Source organism: Anolis carolinensis, chromosome 1 (genome assembly GCF_035594765.1).
Source record: "Anolis carolinensis isolate JA03-04 chromosome 1, rAnoCar3.1.pri, whole genome shotgun sequence".
Lineage (NCBI taxonomy): Eukaryota > Metazoa > Chordata > Lepidosauria > Squamata > Dactyloidae > Anolis > Anolis carolinensis.
Genome location: NC_085841.1, coordinates 250,668,919 through 250,684,869, shown reverse-complemented (window position 1 = coordinate 250,684,869; position 15,951 = coordinate 250,668,919). Strand labels below are relative to the sequence as shown.

General features: G+C 37.8%; 1 protein-coding gene across 1 annotated transcript in view; it reads left to right on the top strand.

Annotated features, from left to right (window-relative positions):
- Nucleotides 1-15,951, top strand: part of adcy5 (adenylate cyclase 5) — a 296,120-nt gene that overhangs the window by 14,247 nt on the left and 265,922 nt on the right. The window lies entirely within an intron of this gene.

Sequence of the window (15,951 nt, the reverse complement as noted above, 5' to 3'; positions counted from 1 at the left end):
AATATTGTGGATGTTGTTATTGGCCCCTGTAATTTTGCTCCAAGAGTAAATGTGGGGACAGAGGTGTCATCTCGGTTTGTAGCAGGGTCTTGTCCTATATTACTATTCATGTATTTGTCTTGTTGTAATTGGCTTTCAACTCCCAGAAATCCTAATAGATGGTAAACTGGCTAGGATTTCTGGGAGTTGTGGGTCAAAACACCTGGGGACCCACAGGATGAGAACCACTGTGTTACACAGTCCCTTGAAAATTTAAGGTAAAAGCTATGGTTTGCATCTTTCTAGATCCTATTACATTCCTCCCCATTTCCACTCCACAACTGTGTGAATATAGTTTATATCTTGAGGCTTAGATATGACTCAGCATCTGAAAAAATGGGTTCATATCCACAAAAGCTAATGCTAAAATAAAAACCAGTTAGCTGTAAAATTGCTGCTACACCCCCTTTTACTTTTCAATTCTCCTTTTTATAGTTTCTTTCAAGATTCATATCTAAGGTGCTAGTCTCTCTGACTCTCAGCCCTCAGTCTATTAACATCTGCCATAGAAGCCCAGAGCCAAAACCAAGTGATTGCAAGGAACAGTATTTTTCGTATGGAAATGCAGAATTATTGGGCCCAGTATCTCTGGAACATTGGAGAGATCAATCTCTTGGCATCCCCTCATGCTTTCAGTATACTAAAAACTATACAATTATAATGTATGTGAGTGAGTGTGTGTGTGTGTGACAGTAAATTCCTAAAAAATCATTCTAATCCATTGCAGGTGTGACTTTCTGAAGTCACTGCCCTGTAAAAACAGGCTACCACAGAATAAGCTAGAAAACATGCCTTTGTTGGTTGACAGTTACTAAAGAATTAAGTAGAGCTGCTTCTTCCCAGTAATACTAGTAACCTCCTTTATAACTCTATGCAAACCTGATTCCTTTATTTCATTCTTACTAGCATCCCCTCAAACATACTGAAATGAAAGATGCCAGAAGACTTCCATAGTGCTTCCATACTGACATTTCACTTGTTTCACTCCTTACATGTTGTGTATTGATTGTGATTATATTTATTAGTCTGGACAAAATATGAAACATACAGCACACACTAATTTTTGAAATTCACTGGTTTCCTTATTAGGCAAAAACACTTTTTACAAAAGCATGCAAATGATGGACTGGCACTATGCCTTGTGCCAGAATTTTGCCTTTAGAAGTACTAATATTGTGGAGGTACAGAGCATACAGACAAAAAAGCCACACAAATCTCATGGTGACAACCTATAGAGCAAATAAAAAAGAAAGATAACATAGTTATTATTTTTTCATTTGACTTTACAAAACATTTGTGCTTACAAACCAGCCCCCCATCATCCAAGAACTGTGCATGCTTCTATCTAAGTGTGAAATAACAGGTCACTTTGGTGGTAAAGTATGCAGTGTGTTTCTAACCATTTCGTGATCTAAAGATACATTTAGGTACTAACCAGACAAAATGTGTGAATAGGAGCCAAATTAAGAAATTTCTGCTGAAGGGAACAAACTTTCAGGAAGTCAAGGTAAGGGAACATCAAAAGTTTCAGAAGGGCTGTGTCCTCCCTTCATTTTGGATGGAGTAGCATGAACTTTTCATTCTCACTGTGCCAACTATCAAAGAAACAATGGTAAAAGTGAGATGTTAAATACAGGGCTTCAGATTTCAGCTCTGGTTTAAACTCCCTTTGCATTACAAGATTTGCTGAGCTTTGTACCGTGACGTTTCAGTATCTCTTCTACAAGTACAAGTACGAACGTTGACTCAAAGGGACAGAATGGTATTGCCTTGTTTTTCCAATGAAGTAATGAAGAGGAGTCTTTTAAAAATGTGCGTGCCTACAGCTGGGGCTCTTCCTTTAAAATGATTGATATTTGGCAACCCCATCTCTTGGGAGAAAATTCATTGGAACACCCCAACTTTGGCCAGGACTTACTGTGCTGATTTATACATGGCACATCGTTCATACGATGTGTTTGTTTTATTGTTCTGTTTTAACCCTGTTGTACCCCACTTCGAACGGCAAGGACAGGCAAGTAATAGATTTATTATTAGTTTAATTTGAAATAGTGATAAAAAGATGAACAAAAAATGAAGTTGTGTGGCCTTTCAGAAAACACAAATCCATTTTGAGACCCAGATACAAAAATAGTGATAGTTCTGAGAAAATAATGTCCCTACAATGCAAAGTAATAGAATAGGTGAATGAAAGAGAGGCAGGAGGCATACCCTAGAACAGGCCTGTATAACCTGTGGCCCTCCAGATGTTTGGACCTCCTTCCAGAAGTTTTAGCCATCTTGTCTAATAGGAATTTTGGAGCTGAAGTGTAAAACACCTGGAGAGCCACAGGCTGTGCAGACCTGCCATAGAACAAATACTTGTGGGGGAAAAGTAAGCCTTAGAAAATCAGACTGGTATCCACATTATGGTATGTTTCTAAAGTTTAGCATAAGAGTAGGCCCTCTTCAGTTATTTGGGGTAAATGACTGAATAGTACCCTTCGGGCACTATACACCACAAATGTTTTCAGCCAGTTCCACATAAGTTAATTGCCTAGAATAGGCCCTAAAAATAACTGAAGTGAGGTGATACAACTTTTAGTCACCCCAGTTGGCCTCTGTTATGGTGCACAGTAGCCCTCTAGTAATCTGAAGAGTACAAAAATGGAGCGATACTGCTCTCCAGGCCTGAGAGCATGCCCATTTCTTAGAGGTTAAACAACAAAATAGGTAGTGTGAAATTCAGAAACTGAGTGAATAATCTATTTGGTATTCTACGCGATAAAATCATGAGTCTTAAGTGACTGCTGCAGTAGATGCCTACAGGGTAATGCCTGTTTTGATTTTGTCATGATTTGTTTAAATTATAGTGATGAGTATTCTTCTAGTGAGTTCTCTTGTATTTTCATGTTCCTTTCCTGCTCATTATGTGCAATCAAATAATTGTTTTTGTAATTAAGGTCTTTTAATAGACTATTAATATACTTGATTCAGAAAAGACTGTGGATCTACTACAGGTGAATTGATTTCATCAAGGAAGCTGCAGCTCTGAGTTTGCATTGATAACAAGGGCCCATGGTAGTGTCACATTCATAGTAACAACATCAATAACAAATATATGTGATATTGACATTAATCATAGGTACGTGGCAAATTCATTGTATGGGAAATGTATCATCTGGTGTGTGTAGTTTCCCACTCCCAGTCATGAGAGAAATGATATCTCATGGATAGGCTTGTAAGGAAGATGATTTAATTGGTACAGTGCAACATAACAGAATAGTTTTTTCCTGCCCAAGCCTAACTGCAAGATGAGAGAGACAGTTTTATCAAGATAGTGATGGTAAAGAGTAGCTCTCAATTCCCTCACTCCCGTATTATGGTTACAATAAAAATTATCCTCATATCTGCAGTGAAAGAGAGAAGCAGCTACAATATGATACCCTCCAAAATTTCACAGATGAAAACCAGGACACATGTGGTTAGGCAACATCAGAGTGTGGTCAAGATGGCAAATGTTATTAAGAAACTGCACAAGATCAAGATAGGAAAAGCCACTGCAGTTTGCTTTTGTTCACATCCTCTCGTTTCCTGCCTGCTGAGTTAATTGAGTTTGTGTTAAAGATGTGAAGACTGGGAACACTTCTACTTCGTTAACTAAGGTATAATCTGTATTATATGTACATTGGATGCCTTTTGCCCTTCTACCTCTAGAGGTGCAGTCATGGGAATAGATTGAGCAGTATGTGTAGATTACTGAGGAAAGAAGAGCTCTAATTTAGCCTGACTTTTAAATTAGATTTTTAACAACAAGAATTGTCATTTTCATGGGTTAAGGTGACCAAAGGAAACAGAGCGGCTTGTGTGCAGTACATATGTGTGTGAGAAGAAAGAAAGAGGGAAAACAGAAGAGAGAGAGAGAGAATAAAAATAAATAAAATATACATCAGATATGTTACTCTTGGAAGTAAATTAGTTAAATTGGTAAATTAAGTTAATTAGTTTAAATGGAATTTAGATTTTTTTTTTATTAGAGGCTTGCACTTGGTTTGGTGTATGTGTCAGGTTAAGCTCCATGTTTTCCTCAGTGATCAACCAAGTGGCTTTAGAAGGGTGTCACTGTTTGCCAGTTTTCCCTATAAATTCCCACAGAGTTTCCATAGCTTATAAGCAGATATTGCCACCAATGAAATACAGGTGGAGCAGGCGGGATGAATGCTGAGTTCCTAAAACTGGATTAATGAAATTAATGGTAATTTTACAGTGTAAAATGTCTTAGATTTAGCATTGCATTCCCATATTTTGGAGATTCCAGCCACTTGTACTTGGAACTCAAGATGTTTCTAGATGGAGGTTTTCTAATGCCAATACTTAGTCAAAAGAGCTAGTCATCTGTTTTGTGTTTCCTCCTTAATAGGCTTTTAATGGAAAAGATGATGGAGGAGACAGAAAAAGTGGCTCGAAAATACAAGATGCCTGCAAAATGAAGAGTATAGGATTTTTACTTTCTTCTAAAATTTTGTGAATGAGTGGTTGCACAATAAAGCTTTATTCTTGAAAACACTATCAGTGGTCTGGTTAATAACCAAAGATGTTTGGAAGATCAGTTATGTATATGAATTTACGGTGTCTACACACAATTATATAAGCGCAAATCATTCAGCTTTATTTTACTGAGGGAACTGAATTTGGTTAAAGATGCCCCTGATTATAATTGGCTTGTTTGCTTTTTGTCTGACCTGGCTCTAAATTTATCTGGATGTTAATTTGTGGCTTTCTCTCTGGACCCTCCACTCCTACTCTGGCTTATAATTAGGGCCTTCTGCCAGAACTAGGCAGACAAGAGAGAGATGCTGCTGGCTTAATTCTTTCACCCCAGGTGCCCAACGCTTGCCTCAGGATTTGGGAATTGTATGTCTGTTTGTGAACCAGAGGTTGGTGACAAAGCAGTAATGAATTTTATATTTAAACAGAACTGCAGTTTTTTAAGAGGAAAAGCTAACTATGTGCTAATTTCCCCAGCTTCAGAGTAAATGTGTGATTGTGGTATGAAAGCAGAATTAGCTCTCTAACTGTAACAGATGTTGGGGAATTAGCCATATTAGTTCGCCAGAGCATGAAATTGAATGTGTGTGTGAATTAACTAAAATTGTGCATCTATACTATAGAATTAAATGCAGTGTGACGCCACTTTAACTGCCATGGCTCTATGCTTTTAGAATCCTGGAATTTGTAGTTTCTCAAGGTACCTGCACTCTTTAGCTGAGAAGATCAAAAACCTTGTAAAACTACAACTCTATGAGTCCAAAGCCTTGAGTGATAGCAATTAAAGTGGTATCAAATTACATTAATTCTACATTGTAGATGCACACTATTTGCTACATTTTGTCATCATTTGTGGGTGTCAGTACTTTTTTCAGATTTCCTAATAAAGTAATATTAAAGCAATAGGTTTTAAATCATAATTCCACAGTTGTGGAGGTACACTATAATGCAATACAATATAAAACGATATAGAAAGATTAAAACACATATTCAAGTCTTTTAAGCAGCTGATTGTGGACTCTAAATTAACCTGCCAGTATTTATGTGTAAAAGCAATACATTTGCTTACTGGAAGTTACATCTCCAGAAGTCAGAATATTCTCTTAGGAGATTCCTTTTTATAAACATGTACAGTTTTGGGGACTTAAGTAGTGTGCCATGAAAACATTATCTTTATTCATATCTCTGCTAATCAATTGGTATATGTGACTAAGGAAGCTTCTACACTGTAGAATTAATGCAGTTTGATTCCACATTAATTGCCATGGCTCAATGCTATGAACTCATGGGAGTTGTTGTTTGATGAGGCACCAGCAGTTTTTGGCAGGGAATGCTAAAGAGCTTGTAAAACCACAATTCCCATGATTCCATGGCATTGAGCCATGGCAATTAAAGCGGCATCAAACTGCATTAATTTTGTGGTGAATATGCACCCTATATCCTGACCCAGCTGATAGATAATGCTAGATTGTTCTGAGAATCCTGCTCAATTTTTCATGCACTCTTGTTAACAGTAACCAATAAACAAGGCCAACATTCTGATAGCCCCCTTCAAAGGTGAAAGTGGCAGTGGCAGCAAAAAGTTTCATTTTTAAAAGTCTTTCGGATCTGTATTTGCTTGTTGAGTTATTGTCTGCACTATTCAATTAAAAATGTTTTGATCTGCTTTGTTCTCTCTTTTGTGTATGTTTTAATGATTACCCGTTTAGCCTTATAAATAAACAGCAGACCATTTTGACCTGCCAATTGAACTGCATGATTAAATTTAGCATGCCAATATGATGAAGTTGGAGTGGTGTCAGTGGTTGAATTTTCAGGCTCTGTCTTATACTGTACTTGGGAGCAATTGGTTATACCTGTGCCACAATAACCAGTATGGCAAGTGGAGGCAGCCCAAGTGTATTCTGACTTATTAATTCCTTCTCTCCGCATCTCTAAATGATTATAATAGAAGGAGGAATCTCAAAGGAAGGAGCTCTCTTGAAAATACAGTAGAGTCTCACTTATCCAACATAAACGGGCCGGCAGAATGTTGGATAAGTGAATATGTTGGATAATAAGGAGAGATTAAGGAAAGGCCTATTAAACATCAAATTAGGTTATGATTTTACAAATTAAGCACCAAAACATCATATTATACAACAAATTGGACAGAAATAGTTGTTCAATACGTAGTAATGCTGTGTAGTAATTACTGTATTTACAAATTTAGCACCAAAATATCATAATGTATTGAAAACATTGACTACAAAAATGCGTTGGATAATCCAGAACGTTGGATAAGCGAGTGTTGGATAAGTGAGACTCTACTGTACTAATTTAATTTGTCTAACACATAATGTGGTGCTGCCATCTGTTCTACTGCTATTTTTCTGACTCTTCTCTAGTGGTGATTTTTCCCAGAAGTTGTGTGATCGCGTAACTGGGTTGGTGAGAAATTGGTGACAATGTATACTTTGATCTTTTTTCTCACACACGCTAGCAGAATCTCAGCGAGACAAACATGGTCTCCCTTATTTCCCTTGCCAGCAGCCTTGTGGTCTAGGTACGGGAAAAAATTGTCTGAGATCATTACAATGAACTTTGCAGCCTTTCAGTAAATACTTTGGCCTGACTTTCGTAGTCCAAATATGCATTCTACATCAAATTAACTGTATTCTTTCTTGGTAGCTTGTGTTAATTGCTTTGTTTGATGCTTCGTAAAACCATGGCAAATAAAGCAATGTCAAACCAGAGAGACCAGCTTTTCTAAATTGTTGTGTCCTTAACCTAGAAGAACAGATTTGCAGGCCATGTCAATTTATTTAAAGCAAAACTGCCCTTGTGGACATCTGAAGAACCCTGCCCTATGTTAACTGCAGTTGCTATCCTCTGTTAAGATGAGTACATGCCCAAATATTTTGTCAAACTATTTGTGCATCTAGTCCCCTGGCAAAGGCTCTCTCTCAAGTCAGGCAAAGAACGTTGTTGGCTATTTTCATGTTAGGGTAATGATGATTTTGGTAACTTTTGAAGGGGACACTTGAAAATGTAGCCCCTTGAATCAGGTTGCCTTTTTCATGCATTACAAAAGCTTAAACAATTGTCTCTTCATTTGATTTCATTCAAATAATGTCCAAATCCACTTTAATGTTTAAATCAATATTTTCTGGCCTCTTCACTGGAAATATTCCATCTTGTGTTGGTTTGGCTTTCATCCACCTTTTGCTATGTCTTGCAGGTTTATTGGCAAATAGATTTGTTGTTGGTGTTCAATTTATTTTGCTCACAGGCCAAAAGTACAAAACATTAACTTTTTCAGAAAACACAGCATACCCCAAATATACCCAAAACAGGGTACATATAACAAATGGATTTGCAAATGAAATTGAATTTTTTATCTTTTGAAACTGGAGCAACCAGTCTTTCATCTGCCAGCCTTCACTCTTCTTATTTCCATTCTAGTGGATGGCTTACATACTGATGCTTTTTTGTTATCTGCTCTCTGCCTTGCCTATCTGTTGAAGTAGGCTTATCTATCTTCCCTTTCTTTGCTGTCATCCATGCTCAGTAATGGATGCTGAAGGCAGCTGCTGTCTGTCTTGCCTACTGTCATTAAGCCAAATCCCCTGCGCTAACCAGGCTCTGACTTGCATTGTTTACTGCAGACATGCTGCTGATACTGGGACCAAAATATGTTTGCCTAGTTCTCCTTCACTACCCTCCCAATAGTTATGCTGTTAAAAGAGTTCAGATAGTTGAGAAGAAGAAAAAAGTGGTTGCTGGGCTCACTTGATAAGACTTTGTAATAAAGGGTATTCTGATGTGCTAATCCTGAATTTGATCTCAATTTGAACATGTTCTTGCAAAAATGTGAAATGTATTCAAATCTTTTTAAAAACCTCCCCTATTGATGAAATTCAATGACATTTTTAACTGTTCAGTTCCATTTCTCTTACTGGCTTTCATTTGTTCACCTATTAGTTAGTTCAGATTTAACTGCAAAAAATCATCAAATTTCTTCACTCCTTCGCGGACCCCCCTGTGACAATGTTGCGGCCCACAAGGGTCCATGGACCCCTGGTTGAGCACCACTGCTATAAAGTATTCTTCTCAGTGTGTTTTGAGATATTGTGAATCCCCAGTTTGATATGAACAAGGTGTTGTGGGAACAGTACACTTGTCGTGTCTTTGGATACACCTTCAATTTTCCTTAGCAACAAAATTGGTTTTTTTTTTCCATTTTTAATCTTTTTTCCACCTGATTCTCACTGTGAGCTCTGATCAGTAACATAACCAGAAGGCATGTTGTTGTGAACATGGAAAAAAGGATGCTAGGTCTCTGAGTACACAATGATGGACAAAACAACATCACTTAAACTTCTCTGAGTCTCTCCCAAACACAGAGATTTCAGCTGTTCAGCGTGATACAACATAACTTAAAGCACATATTTACATTCTGCATGAGTACCTTTGTATTCAAAGACATTTTAGAATCTCTGGTTTACTCAGAGAGCATACATTGCCTAAAACACATACACCTTTATTACAAAGCTGTCATGATGGTTAAGAGGCTTTTGATGTAATTCACCTTTGTTAAGTGACTTGCTGATGTATTGTTTTAAGTATAAAAGGATAAATATTATTCCTCTTCATTGAAGTGTATGCACACATAAATATGGCTTCTGCTTTAGCTTAATTATTAACCTTAAATAACACAGCAGTTATTAGAGATTATATATATTATAAAAGTGCCACTATTATATGGTGCTGTTGGAAATTCACTACAGTAAATTCTTGTTCACGCAAAAGTATTGAAATTTCAAAAGAAACTAAATCATTTGTTATTTCCCTCCCCCCTTTTTAAAAGCAAACAAAAAAGTTACAGATTAGTGCATTGTATTCTCTGTTGAGGAAGGTTTATTTCTAAAAATCTATTTGTATGGCTCCTTATGTTTGACAGATCCTGCAAATAATCTTTGGATGCTTACTATATTTTGAAAACAGATGGGACAGATTGGCGTGGTCCAATCCTTCTGCCCCAACAGTCTTTCTTGTGTTTCTAACCAAATATTTGCATTTGTTTTATTTTTTGCTAAAATATTTAATGTCCCATTCTTCTCCCCTCCACCCCAAAAATAGCTCAGATGCAATCCCCAGTGATCAAAATACCTAGCAATAATCAAAGTATCGTATGTATTCAAATATAAGTTGAGTTTTTCAGTCCTTTTTAAGGTCAAAAGCACTGACTTTCCTGCTTCCATGTTAGCATCAAAATGAACCATGATTTAGTATTTAATCTTCATATGCCACATGGAACTGTATTTGTATTCTTGCAAACGCATCAAGTTCACAAACCTGCTTCACACTTGTTACATGGTATTTCTGTATTCCTGAATATAATGAAGTCCCTACACCTATGAACTACTTAGGTTCTTGATAACATGTAGTCATGTATTGTCTGTTCTGACGGACACCAGCTCTCAGGGATATCAAGTTTTTCCAGGCTTGTTGCCTGTTTTCCTTCTGAGATCTTCTATGTACTCATTGTGTTTCCTCCTATTGGGCTGCGAACACTTGCCTCTAAAGCGCATTATTTCCTTGGACGTATTTTTTAAAAGATCAGCCCGATAGAACCACCATTACTACGAGGACGTGCCCAACCTAACTGACTTAGAGACAACCTTTAACATGAAAATTATGGGACATTTTGCATTCCCATTATGTTCTTTGCTATTGAACTATGGGTTGCTATCTCTCAAGCTCAACGTTTTCTTATAAATTAAAAAGATCAGCATGATAGCAACCCTTGCTGCTTGAAAATGCCTTGAGTTAAGGCAAGCCTACCTTAAAGATTGTATCTTTCCATGCAATTCTTTCTGTGGTGAAGGCTTGTCTTCTCAGCCTACTTGTCCCATTGCATGTGGTGTGCATACAAGAAAGGGTCTTTTCAGTGGTTGTTCAAGCCTGTGGAACTGCCTTCCAAAGCAGGTTGAGTTGGACTTCTCTCTCATGCTTGAAGGCAATACTCTTCACATATGCTTTTGGTAAACAACGGGTAGCTGAGGACAGAGCTTTTAACACATAGGTGCTGTACTCTTAATATTTATGGTTTCAAATTGACAAGCTTTTAAAAACTATTTTTAAATTAACTATTTTAAGATTTTAATGTGTAGGGGTTTATGTGTACTTGTTTATGAATCTCTTTGGATCCCAATTATGGGAGAAAGGGGTGGGATATAAACAAGCTAACATAAAATAAAATTATACACTGGAGAACCTGCACTGAAGGGACCGAACTGCAGGCTGAGCCTCTGTGTATGGGAATTATATTTTACAGGCTGTGATTTATAGTGCGCTGGGAGGAATATATATGCTCTGTCAACACATTGACTAATGGCCCTAATAGGGAAAGGTAAGCACTGGAAAAACAAGGTAAAAAGAGTGAATGATGTGTAAATGGTGTGTAACCCCCCCCCCCTTTTTTTTTTTAAAATACTTTTAGAGCATCAGTTCCTGTTTGCAGCAAGCTGGTCTCTGGATGCTGTATATACCCAGCATAAGCTATTGATTTAGCATTATGTACCTTATTGTGAAAGCTATTCCCACAGTGCTATTTTACTTCATAAGGCTCCAGTAATTACACCACTGATACACAGTTCTTTTTATTGGTACCTTTAAAAATGCTATTCATATCATCAAGCCACAAACCAGGTCTGCCTGAGTGCTTGGAGTTGAGCCAGCTTCACCCTATTGACTTAAGGACAGATCAGTTCAGGAGCTTCCCACGCTGTCTATTCACTTTGTAAGAGAAAAATATAGCAGAGATCCTCTTATTGAGATTGCTTCTTTTAGGGCTTCTTCTAATGTGTCAAAGTTGGACTTGGTAGGACATGAATGTTCCCTAAATGAATTGTTGGTATAAACAATAGCCAATGAAATCTATTATGCAAGGAGAATAGTGGCAATGTGGTTTTTTTAAATGAAATGTAATAAAGCCACTTTGGAAAAAGGACAAAGGGATGAGATTTGATAAATCGCAAGAGGGTACAAATGCAACTTGAGAAAGCGTAGAAGCATTTTTATTTATTTATTTATTTAACCAAACTTTGTTTTAACCTGTTTTTCTGTGTAGATATGGTGGAAATGTCAAAAAAAGCACAACAAATATATCAAACACCACTAAAGTCAGGAAAAATATTTTATATGAAGCATACTCTTTATAACAATTACAAAAATTACAAATTCAGGTTCTACCTTACTTTGATCCATTTTCTGTAAATTAACTAAAGCATTTTGTGAAGATGGAAACTGTCATAAACAATAGTGTTTGAACTGACTGTGAAGGGATATATATTGGGTAGGAAGGGGATTTATTTCCCTATTGGTTTTTGCCATTTTCTTCATACCTTCTGTTCAGAGATATATTTAGAATGGCTGGAAATTTTTAGCTCTTTAAAAATTTCTATCTTCAATTGAACAAAATCTCTTACTTTAATGGGAAGTTTTAAAAAATCAGTCCCAGGGAAAGAGTGGACATTTTAATTCATAATGTGTCCAACTTTTTGATATCTCTTAATAAATTGGGAGAATTTTTGCAGCTATGGAGGTCTCATTGCTATGAAATATGTTCCTAGTACAATACTCCCATTATTTATCTTACCCATCTGATAAAATAACAATTTGTGTGTGGTCCTTGCAATTTGACAACTACAGAAGGAGGACCACACTTGTTAGCCTTGTTCAGGCATACCTCAGTTAACTAAGCTTCCATTAAAGAAGCTCCAAATGAAGTCTTTTTCTGCCAGCCAATTCCGCCTTCCCTTTCTTTCTTGTCCTCTGTTTAGCTGAAAGGTATTTTTAAAAAAACAGTATTGCATTGAAGGTATGGTGAAGGAGGATAGAGAAACATATACCTTCGTTGACAGCATGTCTGAAGCAAACAATGAAATGAAACTTGAGCTGGAAAAGAATGAGGTTTTACTTTTGCTGATTCTTTTGCTACAGCCGTTTTGCCTTCCTACACTAGGCGAGGAATACAGAAGCTCCTTCCAGAGCCCCTTAGTGAGCGTGCAAAAAGAACATAATAAAAAGAACATGAGACAGTACTACTTAAACCTGCCTAACCAGCATGTTTAAACCCAGTATGTTAAAAAATAATAAATAATAACTTGGCCATCAAAATGAAAATAATAAAAACTAGAGGCTGATGAAAAGAAAAAAAAGGTACCCCTAGGTGCATTTTGGGAAAAAAAAACTTTCAATTAGTCTCTAGAAGGATCAAAATGTTTTTACTGATTTATCCAAGGTTTAACTAAATTTTCACATGCATGTTTTAAAATATCTTGAATACAATGTTTGGTAAAATATCTTGATTTGCTCTTCTTAAACTGTTATTTTGGCCTCTATTACCAAAGTTTCTGTTATGGAACATATAAAAATTAATTAACTGGGGGATATGTGTATAAGGCAAGCCTCATATATATGTGCTCCCCGTTTCTTCTCTTTTGTGGCCATGAAAGAAAAGTTGGAAGTGTTTTGCTTCAATTAAAATAATGATTGCATTTAGCTAATTTTGACAGAACCCCAAAAATCTGGTCTTCTTTCAGCATTATATTAAGGTTGTTGTTGTGTGTCTTCAAGCTTTTTTGAACCTATGACAACGCTAAGGTGAAACTCTTGTGACATTTTCTGGGGCTAAGAGTATGAGACTTGCTATTGATAGTGGGTTTTCATAGCTGATTGGGGAATCTAACTTCCGTCTCCAGAGTTCAACAATCAAACAGCCCTCCCTTTTATATCCCATAAAGTAGTATATTCTATAAATGAAATAGAAAAATAAAATATCCCATGAAATAGCATTAGGGAATGCCACTCCACCTAATCTGTAGGATTCTAAACTTTGCCTTTCGCCTTCCTATTAGATCACTTCTCCCTCTCTCCTGTTTAACAGTTTCCATTACAAGCAGTCCCTGAGTTACAAACATCCAACTTAGAATCATAGAATCGTAGAGTTGGAAGAGACCTCACGGGCCATCCAGTCCAACCCCCTGCAAGAAGCAGGAAAATCTCATTCAAAGCGCCCTCGACAGATGGCCATCCAGCCTCTGCTTAAAAGCCTCCAAAGAAGGAGCCTCCACCACAGTCTGGGGGAGAGAGTTCCACTGCCGAACAGCTCCCACAGTCAGGAAGTTCTTCCTGATGTTCAGGTGGAATCTCCTTTCCTGTAGTTTGAAGCCATTGTTCCACGTTCTAGTCTCCAGGGCAGCAGAAAACAAGCTTGCTCCCTCCTCCCTTTGACTTCCCCTCACATATTTGTATATGGCAATCATGTCTCCTCTCAGCCTTCTCTTCTGCAGGCTAAACATACCCAGCTCTTTAAGCCGCTCCTCATAGGGTTTGTTCTCCAGACCCTTGATCATTTTAGTCGCCCTCCTCTGGACGCTTTCTAGCTTGTCAACAACTCCCTTCAACTGTGGTGCCCAGAATTGGACACAGTATTCCAGGTGTGGTCTGACCAAGGCAGAATAGAGGGGGAGCATGACTTCCCTGGATCTAGACGCTATACCCCTATTTACCGTGTTTCCCCGAAAATAAGACAGTGTCTTATATTATTTTTTACTCCCAAAGATGCGCTAGGTCTTATTTTCAGGGGATGTCTCATTTTTCCATGAAGAAGAATTCACTTTTATTGTTGAACAAAAAAAAAATTAACATTTATTCTATACTGTACAGTAGTTGTCATCACAAACCAACATAACCAAACCAGACAAACTGTGACTTCTGTCAAGAATTCCTTGTTACTACCATTATTTCCATATACAATTGGTATGTACATTTACCAATCGTGCATGCTCTGGTGTTTGTTTGGTGGGCTCCGGGCATGCTTCCAAACAAAAACTTTGCTAGGTCTTACTTTCGGGGGAGGCCTTATATTTAGCAATTCAGCAAAACCTCTACTAGGTCTTATTTTTTGGGGATGTCTTATTTTCAGGGAAACAGGGTATGCAGGCCAGAATCCCATTGGCTTTTTTCGCTGCCGCATCACATTGTAGGCTCATGTTTAACTTGTTGTCCACGAGGACTCCAAGATCTTTTTCACACGTACTTCTGTCGAGCCAGGCATCGTCCCCCATTCTGTATCTTTGCATTTCATTTTTTCTGCCGAAGTGAAGTATCTTGCATTTCTCCCTGTTAAACTTCATTTCGTTAGTTTCGGCCCATCTCTCTAATCTGTTAAGATCGTTTTGGATTCTGCTCCTGTCTTCTGGAGTGTTGGCTATCCCTCCCAGTTTGGTGTCATCTGCCTTCTAACCCTTCGTCTAAGTCGTTAATAAAGATGTAGAACAGAACCGGGCCCAGGACGGAACCCTGAGGCACTCCACTCGTGACTTCTTTCCAAGATGAAGAAGATGCATTCGTGAGCACCCTTTGGGTTCGTTCGCTTAGCCAATTACAGATCCACCTAACTGTAGTTTTGCCTAGCCGACATTTGACTAACTTGTTTGCCAGAAGGTCATGGGGGACCTTGTCAAAGGCCTTACTAAAATGCAGGTACGCTACATCCACAGCATTCCCTGCATCTACCCAGCTTGTAACTTTATCAAAAAAAGAGATCAGATTAGTCTGGCATGATTTGTTTTTGGTAAATCCTATTAGCAATGACCACATTTGTTTCTAAGTGTTTGCAGACCACTTCCTTAATTATCTTTTCCAGAATCCTGCCTGGTATCGACGTGAGGCTAACAGGACGGTAATTGTTTGGGTTGTCCTTTTTTCCTTTCTTGAAGATAGGGACCACATTCGCCCTCCTCCAATCTGCTGGGACTTCTCCCGTTCTCCAAGAACTCTCAAAAATGATTGCTAGTGGTTCCGAAATAACTTCCGCTAATTCCGTCAATACTCTTGGGTGTAATTGATCCGGCCCTGGAGACCCTTACAAGCAACTCACAGTTAAGAATGGGGGGTGAGACGACAGGAAGTGAGAGTAATCTACCTTTCGGAAAGGAAATTCACCCCGAAAGAGTTATCATGGGGAAAAGAGGTCACCACTGAAGCTTTATCACCAATCCTTGTTTCGTCATTTCCTCATGCGTTTTCTCATTTCTGTTGTTGGTGCTACTGTAGAAATGAGATTCTGCATCCACAAATTCAACTATCCACAACTTGAAGATACAAATTACCTCATGATCTCTGGATCTGGTTTACAAATGCAGTAGAATGGGATTAAAAACGGATTGTACATTTCAGGCTACACATGTGGAATGCATTTATTCTGTGAATGCGTGAAAAACTTTGATAACATAATGCCTATGCAACAGGATCAAGACTTACACACTTCTAACTTTCTGCACTTGCTGCTCTTTCCAGGAATTCAGAGTGGTATTTCTTCTGTTTTCCATTCTG